Source organism: Camelus bactrianus, chromosome 11, assembly GCF_048773025.1.
Source record: "Camelus bactrianus isolate YW-2024 breed Bactrian camel chromosome 11, ASM4877302v1, whole genome shotgun sequence".
Lineage (NCBI taxonomy): Eukaryota > Metazoa > Chordata > Mammalia > Artiodactyla > Camelidae > Camelus > Camelus bactrianus.
In genome coordinates, this window is record NC_133549.1 from 84,764,780 (window position 1) to 84,772,002 (window position 7,223).

The 7,223-nt window shown below is 55.3% G+C and overlaps 1 pseudogene; it reads right to left on the reverse strand.

Moving 5' to 3' along the window:
• LOC141579212 (CDK5 and ABL1 enzyme substrate 2-like) overlaps positions 1 to 7,223 on the reverse strand; it is a 57,084-nt pseudogene that overhangs the window by 25,885 nt on the left and 23,976 nt on the right.

Sequence of the window (7,223 nt, forward strand, 5' to 3'; positions counted from 1 at the left end):
TTCTTGTCATGGAAGTGGGGTTCCTGATGGGAAGGGGCTCTCTAAGCAGATGATCCTTGGACCCTCCCACCACCAGGGTCTCAGCCCATCTGCAGGTGTTATGCCTGGGAGCTCACTAGGACACAAAGGCAAGCACTCCTGTGTGTTTGCAGGCCCACACATGTACATGCCATAGGTACAGTCACACACCCACTCAACAAACACTTGCTCTGGCCCTGCATTGCTGGGTGTCCTGATACACAGAAAAAATGGTGCCTGTGCTCCCAGACCCCACAGGTGACCCCTAAGACATGCGGGGAGATGGGCGGGATGGCATGGCCGCAAAGAGAAAGTCCCAGCCCCCTCAGGTAACAGAGTAGCCAGGGAGGGCTTCCTGTAGTGTCCCAGAGGCAAGGCTGGAGCAGAGCTGGCACGCAGTCCCTGTCCAGCTGCACCCCGCCATCTAGGAGCTCCCCTGGAGCATTCGCCAGCACTGCTCAGTGGGTGCTGATACTAATCACAGACGCAGGCTGTCCTCCCTTTAATGAAGGTCCAGGAGCTAAGCAGCCTGACACAGCTGGACCCCAGAGCTGTGCTCCCCAGGCTCCTCCTGATGAGGATTCCATCATTAACTACAGAGCTTCAAAGCCCCTTCAGCCCTGGCTCACCTGGAGGGTTCTAATTCCTGATTCCTCAGAGGCCAACGTGGCAGAGTCGGCAGCTGCATTCTTGCAAATGGGCACTGCTTACCCACTGTGCAGGAGTGTGGGGCAAGGGACCTGGCAGCTCAAGCAGCCATGCTCGCCAGCCCCACACCTCCAGTTGCTCCCCTCTCTCCCCAAGTCATCATCCCCATTTCACACATGTGGAGACTGAGGCCAGAGTCAGTGGGCTCCTGAGCCCACCAGAGGATTCCCAGGTGGGAGACAACAATGGAAACCCAGACACAAATGAACATGTTTACAAAACAGAAAGAGACTCACAAACACAGAAAACAAACTTACGGTTACCAAGGGGAAAGCAGAGGGAAGGTATAAATTGGGAGTGTGGGATGAGCAGATAAAAACTACTACATACAGAATAGACAAACAACAAGGCCCTGCTGTAGAGCACAGGGAGCTACACTCACTAACTTGTAATAACCTATAATGAAAAAATATCTGTATGTGCATAACTGCATCACTGTGCTGTACAAAATAAACGAACACAACATTATAACATTATAAATCAACTGTACTTCAATTAAAAAAAAGAGTGGACCTGGAAGAACCCGGATTCCAGCTTATACCCAATACCCACACAGCCACACAGACCCCAAGTCCAGCACCTGGAGCCCAGGGTGAGCATCTACTTCCCCTGGGTAACCTTCCTTCCCTCACCACCCACTCCCATCCCCACAGGCACATCTCAGAGGGGATGGACAGACCAATGGCCCTGAGCCCCTGACAGGTGGGGCTCAGATGGGGAAACACCTTTAAGAAATGAGTCCCCCAAAATTATTCCCCACTCCAGATGGTGAGCATGGGAAACCCCCTCAATGTGACTGTAGCCTTTGTGCTGGGCCTTAGCATCCCCCATGGAAGTGGCCACTGGCAGGGAGAGGCTGTGTCATCAGCTCCTATATTTCTTGCTAGCAGAAACCTTCAAATCCAGAAGCTGACCAGGAAGGAAAGGCCAGCATGAGGTGGCAGGATGGGGCAGCTATAAATGCAACAAGCCCCACATGCTGTGGGACCACAAGTGGTTCTCAGCATGATCCCAAGCTTGAAGGGGTCTCAGAGAACAGAAGTCTCATGTGTCCATCTGTCCTATTATCCATTCAGGGGCTTTTACTGAGCACCCATGACCGACAGCACACCAGGCTTGGCTCTACGAACTGAGCAGTGAATGAGACAGACGAGTCCCCGCCCTCACAGACCTGATGCTCCTCACAAATAAATGAATAACATAATTACAGGTGGGGAAGCTGGCAAAGAAGGAAAAGAAGGCTTTGTCGGGGAATGAGAGGGGCCCATCTTGGAGCCAAGGGGAGCTTCTCTGAGAAGGTGAGATCTGAGGAATAGCTGAGCTGAGGAGGAGCCTGTCATGTGAAGGGCCTTCCAGGTGGGGGTGGATAGCATGCACAAAGGTCCCGAGGTGGGAGCCTGCTTCACCTGTTGGGGATACAGGAAGAAACGAACGTGGCTGCAGCAGAGATGTCAAGAGGCGTGGCGGCAGCGAAGCAGGTGAGCTCAGCCCTTTTGGGGGTACTTGGGGGCTTTCAGGCCCTGATAAGGGGTCTAGATTTTACTCTCAGTACTGCAATGAGGCATTGAAGGGTTTCAATAGAAGAGGGAGGTGACTGAATTAATTTTTCAGGTAACAGCTGCTGCATGGACAGAGGCTTGGAAGGGAGAGCAGAGGCAGGGAACACTAAGTGACCACAGGGATCAAGGCTAAGGCTGGGGTCATGTCGGTGGAGGTGGTGAGAACTGGACAAAGGCCTGAGATTGGGTGAGGGTTACATACATAGTGGGAGGGCAGGCAAAGAACAAGGAGAATGCCGGCTCGGCTACAAATCCTTCACGTTTCCCCCATCCAAGTACTAACCAGGCCCAACCCTGCTTAGCTTCTGAGGTTCCTTCACATTTGTGAAGCAAACCCTGCTTCCCTCTGCTCTCTATATAATCCCCCACACTCCCCAGGGCTGTCCGATACGATGCTCACACAGCTCTGGGCACAGGGGTCCACAGATGCTGGGTATTGAGAGATGCCTCTGCTTTTTAACAGGAAATCACCAGGAGCCTGTACTAGATGACAGCTGCCAAGCACACCACATTCCTCCCCTCAGTGAGGTTCCTGGACTGGCTCCCAGGGCCACCCATGTGACTGCCCACAAGGCTTCTACAGTGAAGGAAGGAGGAATGGAAAAGTCTGGAGTCTAGGCCCTAGAAGACCCCCTGTGCTGTGATTCTGTAAAGTCCGTATATAAAGAGTGTACATGGGTAGAAACAGAACACAGGATGGAGTGTGGGGTAGAAATGCACCCATTAGTGGTACATCAGTGATTCCCCCCAGATAAGATCCCGTGTCCCCTGCTTACTGCCCAGTGACCCCATGTGGATCCACAGAGTAAGCTGGGGAGCTGAGCAGTGGGATCAGGCTGGGCCTGGCCTACTGAGCATTTTGGAGGTGGGTAAGAGAGGCACAGACACCCTGTGGGCTGGCTCAGGGCTGGGAAGGAGAGACAACCCTCTGGAAGGCATGACTGAGACTCACAAGCTCAGCAGGCTAGACTATAAACAGGCAGGTGTGAAGTCACACACTGGAATCAGTCACCTGCACAGGCTCCAGGAGGGGTTCTCTGATGCATCACCCTTTCTTGGGCAAAAGCCCTGGGCTTGAGGACCTGAGCCTCACTCAGAGCCATAGCAGGAGTACTCACTAGGGCTTCATTAGTGTCAGCAGAGCATCCAGGGCAAGCAGTGACCATGCCTCTCCCCCTGCACTTGTCAGACAACCTGAGGACAGTAACTGTGGCTCCTGTTTCCTGAGCGCCTCTTTAGTGCCAGGCACCAGCTTAGTTCTCCACTGTCATTACCTAATTTGGTCCTGGAGACAACCTGTTAAGGGAGGTACCACTGTCCCCAGTTTGTAGGCAGGAAAGCTGAGGTCAGCAAACTAAGTCCCTTATCAAGAGACATCAGGGATGCTGTGTGTTAAGTGGGGCAAGGACAGAATGAACAAATCCAAAAGAGAACCAAGTGAGAAATATTCAGGCTGCAGGATGTGAAGCCTGAAAAAGTCTGCGGGGCACAGTGGCTGTCTTTAAACATTTAAAGGGCTGAGGGGTGGAGAGAGCCTCAGGTCAGTGTATCCCAGTGTAATGGCCCTGGGAGCTGCAGGGATCTCATCCCACATGTATGGGCCCTGAGGCCCTGAGGGGCCAACCCCTCAGCAGAGCCCAGGATGGAGGGAGAGGTGAGTGAGGGCAGGGGCCCTGGAACCACCCAGGACTGACGGGGAGCAGCACCTGATGTCTGCAGCCATGACAGGGAAGGCAGCCAGGACCCCAGGGCTGAGCCAAGTCAGGGCCCCTCAGCACCTGGCACCAGTCTCGCAAGATGGGCACCACTGTGACAAGCCCTGGGAGCCCAGCCCAGTTTCAACTTCAGGTCTCAGAGCTTTGGGCCTGGAGCTCAGGCTAGGTCCCAGAGTATGGCCCCTCCCTTCCTCCTAGGCCTCTGGATACTGAGACAAAAGGATGGAAAAAAGGCCCCAGCCCCAGTCCAGCAGCAGAGCTAATGCAAGACCTAATGCCTCTGCCTTTGCACCAAGAAGAAAGGCCGTGTGGGGAGGAGAGAGCACAGAGACAGCCTGCCAGGCCAGGCCAGGGCTCAGCCTGCAGGGGCTCAGGCCATGTCAGGGCCGGCACATGGGCAGACTGAGCCAAGAGCTCTAGCCAAGGGCCCAAGGAGAATGGTGTCTAGCCAGCAGAGTCCAAGTCTCTGCCCTGACCTGGGGGTTGATAGACCCAGGCAGGGCCCAGAGACCAAGGGTTGTCATGCACACTTGTCCAGGGAATAGGAGAACAGAGCAAATGGTAGCCAGGACACAGAGAACCAAAGTCCACTTAAGGTACAATGTGCCACCACCCAAACCCTTAACCCCACCATGGGGCTCAGCACGCCACTGCTGGGCACCCCAGTGGACAGCTGCTTGCCAACAGCCTCCTGCCTGCTGTGTGTACATCACCTCTCTAGATCCACCACCACAACACTGAGGTAGCCCCACTTAACAGACACTGAAACTGAGGCTTGGACTGGGCAAGTGACCTTTAAATATCACACAGCAGATCAGTCACAGAGCTGGGATTTGAAACCAGCTCTGCCTGACCCCTTCCCACCAAATAGAGCAAGTTATAGGCTCTACAGCCAGCTGCTTGGGGGCTGGACCAGGCTGGCTGGACTGTGGCCCCGATGCACACTCAGAACTGTCACGCTGCAGCAAGACTGCAGTTCCAGGCAGCAACAGGATCAATATCAACCTGCTTCCCTGCTCTTCTTCCCCCCAGCCTGCCCTGGCCCAATTCCATTCCTTTCCTGGTCAAACAGCACCCACCTCTGGCCCAGGCAGGGATGGCAAGAGAGCACAGCTCCTCCAGACCTGGAGGAGAAGGGCAGACAAGGCAGGCCAAGGCACAGAGGGGCCATGAAATGCTGTGCCTCCAGGGTTGTGCTCCTGAGAGGGGAGACCACAGGACTGGGTGCCAGAGGCTCCTCTGTAGGTAGTGAAGAAGACACCAGCCCATCCAGGTCAGGGGAGGTGTACCATCCCAGATACACAGCGCACAGACACACCCACCCACAAACACTCAAAACAAAGAGGGCCCTGAGCCACACACACCTGTGCCACCAGCATTGGGAGCACACACTGGCCCATAGAGCTGGAAATGAGCCTCACAAGCCTGCGACGTAGTCCGGAAGGAGCCCAGCGCACCTACTCACAAACTCTCCACTCCAGCCCCGCAGTGCAGAGCACTCCCTGTGCCATGGCTTTGTGAGGCCAGGGAGGGAGCGTGTACCTTGCATAGCACCGCAATTGCCCAGGGTCACAGCGGGCCCTGCGCAGCCCAGCTGGTAACAACCCCACTGGTCCCCAGTGCTGTGCCACCTGGCAGGCCCCATCCCTGTTAGCCCTGGGCACAGCGGCCAGCCACTCAGCTTCCTGCAGGGCCTGAAAAGGATTACTGACCTCGATGAGCTTGATGGAGTAGGTGATCTTCTAGCTCTACAGGATGTCATTGCTCAGGCTCAGGTCTGGTGGGGCCAGCTGGAAATGCCCTGTCATCCTTGGACACATTCTCCCAGAAGATGGCACCTGGAGGACAGGAGGGTCAAGACCAGGCCTAGAGAAGGCCTCACCTTCCTCACCCCACCCCCACCCTTGGCCTTCAGATCACGGTGCTGGCAGAACTGCAGGTTGCCAGGTGGTGGGAGTTCTGGCTGGAGTTTCAGGTGGATAGGATAGTTTAAGGTTCTCCTTGGTCCACCAGCACAGAAATACACCCGCCCCCATAGGCCAACACACTTGACATCAGTCACACATGCACATGGCACATGCTGCCACCAGGTCACACAAGTCTTTCACAACCAAGCCACTTCATGTATGAGCCATGCGCCACAGAATGGAGTCAAGCTGGCATGACGTCAGGCAGCACCTAGAGGCACTGACATGGCCCCAGGAGTGCCATCCCAGGAGCCAGAAAATTTCCCCACAGGGCAATGGCCCCGGCCCCAATCCCAAAAATGGACTAATGACTTCCTTCTGCCCTGCTGGCCTAGAGCAGAGCAAGCAGGTCCACAGTGGCTTTCCTATGCCAGGGGGCTTTGTTATGTATGGACTTTTGATGACTGATGACAGGCAGCTCAGTGCCAGTCTGGCTGCCTGGGCTCTGCCTCCTGCTCTCCAACCCTCCCCACTTTTTCTGCTTCCATGTACATTGGGGGGTCTCTGGAAGGAGGAATTGGAGAATGTTCCTAGACTCATTGCCTTCTGACACAACAAAGCTGAGGAGCCCAGAAGGGGCCATTTTTAAACCATGAACAGCTCCTCCAGGGTGGCCTCCAGCTGGACCTTTGCATTCTTGCCTTGGCCAACTCTGTGCACTTGCACCTGAGAGCAGTCAGACTCCCCAAAACCTGGCTCTGCAGCCTGGACAACTCTGTGGGCCCAATGATTCCCCAAGCTGGGGACTGGGCAGGAGGAGGGAGGTCCCCTTCCATGCTATACCCAGAGTTGCAACGCTGACCTCAGGACCCAATGACACCACTACCCACCACTGGGAAGCAGGCTTGGCCCAGGTCTCTGCCTGGGGATTGCAGCGCACCAAGCCCAGATCTAGTCCCTCACCACCCCTCAGACCCCTGCCTGGCCTGTCCCATCATTCATGCCTTCTCATGCCTCCCAACGCCCAGTTTCTCTCGGCTCCCTTGTCTTTCCCAACTTTCATAAAGGCTACTGCCAACGAGCTCCCCCAAAGCAACCCATCAGTCCCCAAAACCCGCCCAACTATCTGGGATTTCCCCATGATGCTACCAGCTCCCACACACTCCCCATCCACAGGCCCCTTCCTCCTCTTTTCTATCTCCTCTTCTTTCCTCTCCTGGTTCTCCCTCCATTGGTCTCATCCTGCTCATCTTGCACACAGACCCTCCCCCAACACACCACTGCCCAGGCTTCTCCCCTGGCTCTCACCCCGAAGA